This window comes from Cebus imitator, unplaced genomic scaffold (assembly GCF_001604975.1).
Source record: "Cebus imitator isolate Cc_AM_T3 unplaced genomic scaffold, Cebus_imitator-1.0 Scaffold577, whole genome shotgun sequence".
Classification (NCBI taxonomy): Eukaryota; Metazoa; Chordata; class Mammalia; order Primates; family Cebidae; genus Cebus; species Cebus imitator.
The window spans coordinates 484630-486060 of NW_016107892.1; the positions used below are offsets into that span (position 1 = coordinate 484630).

Consider the following 1431-nt stretch of genomic DNA (forward strand, 5'->3'; position numbering starts at 1 on the left):
AACAAGAGCGAAACTCAGTCTTAAAAAAAAAAAAAAAAAAAAAGACGATAGTAGAGCCAGGCACAGTGGCTCAAGCCTGTAATCACAGCACTTTGGGAAGTCAAGGAAGGATTGCTTGAGCCCAGGAATTCAAGACCAGCCTGGGCAACATAGTGAGACTCCCATTTCTTTTAAAAATAAATAAATAAAAATTTTTTCAAAAAGACAATGGCAGCTGGGCACAGTGGCTCACACCTGTAATCCCAGCACTTTGAGAGGCTGAGGCGGGTGGATCACAAGGTCAGTAGTTCAAGACCATCCTGACCAACATGGTGAAACACCGTCTCTACAAAAAAAATACAAAAAAATAGCCAGGCGTGGTGGCACGCACCTGTAATCCCAGCTACTCAGGACGCTGAGGCAAGAGAATCGCTTAAACCCAGGAGGTGGAGATTACAGTGAGCCAAGATCGCACACCACTGCACTCCAGTGGGGATGACAAAAAAAAAAGACAATGGCATCATTGTGGCCCCCTCCTTCCTAATAGGATATTTAAGAATATCCCACTGTCAGCGAACAGTGGCTTAAACCAGTAATCGCTGCACTTCGGGAGGCCGAAGCAGGCAGATCACAAGGTTAGGAGTTTGAGACCAGCCTGGCCAATATGGTAAAACCCCATCTCTACTAAAAATACAAAAAAAATTAGCCAGGCATGATGTCGGGCATCCGTAGTCCCAGCTACTCAGGAGTCTGAGGAAGGAGAATCACTTGAACACAAGAAGCAGAAGTTGCAGTGAGCCAAGATCATACCACTGCGCTCCGGCCTGGGCAACAGAACAAGACTCTATCTCAAAAATAAAAATAAAAAAAATACTATCCCTCAACCTCATCAAAATTTGTTAATGAGTCCTAGATTTAAGGATATTGAAAAACAGTAATTCATAACATTATTAGCTTTATTCACTAGATCTAACGGTTTTGTGACTGTTCAGAGAGGACTGCCCTCTAGAGGCCTGATCAGATTACACAAAAGTTTCTTCAAGAATTTCTCAGAGAAGAGACATGAATGTGAATCATCACTTCAGGCTGATGAAAGCAACTATATTCACTGTCTAATAACATAGTATCATTTCAATGTGGTCTTTTGACCAAAGACAAAGGAATTGAAAAACACCGATTTTCAACTAGATGGGAAGTAGAAAGATGTGTTAAGACTTTTCCCATTGTTTTAAAAGAAAACGCAACTCTTTTTAAAAAGAAATGCAACTAGGCCGGGCGCGGTGGCTCAAGCCTGTAATCCCAGCACTTTGGGAGGCCGAGGCGGGTGGATCGCGAGGTCAAGAGATCGAGACCATCCTGGTCAACATGGTGAAACCCCGTCTCTACTAAAAATACAAAAAAAAAATTAGCTGGGCGTGGTGGCGCGTGCCTGTAATCCCAGCTACTCAGGAG

The 1431-nt window shown here is 43.3% G+C and overlaps 1 protein-coding gene and 1 non-coding gene across 2 annotated transcripts in view; both read right to left on the minus strand.

Moving 5' to 3' along the window:
- SF3B3 (splicing factor 3b subunit 3) overlaps positions 1 to 1431 on the minus strand; it is a 52901-nt gene that overhangs the window by 44182 nt on the left and 7288 nt on the right. The window lies entirely within an intron of this gene.
- Positions 989 to 1068, minus strand: LOC119469131. The gene has a single exon (XR_005197947.1). It is a non-coding gene; the product is annotated as a small nucleolar RNA SNORD111 (small nucleolar RNA).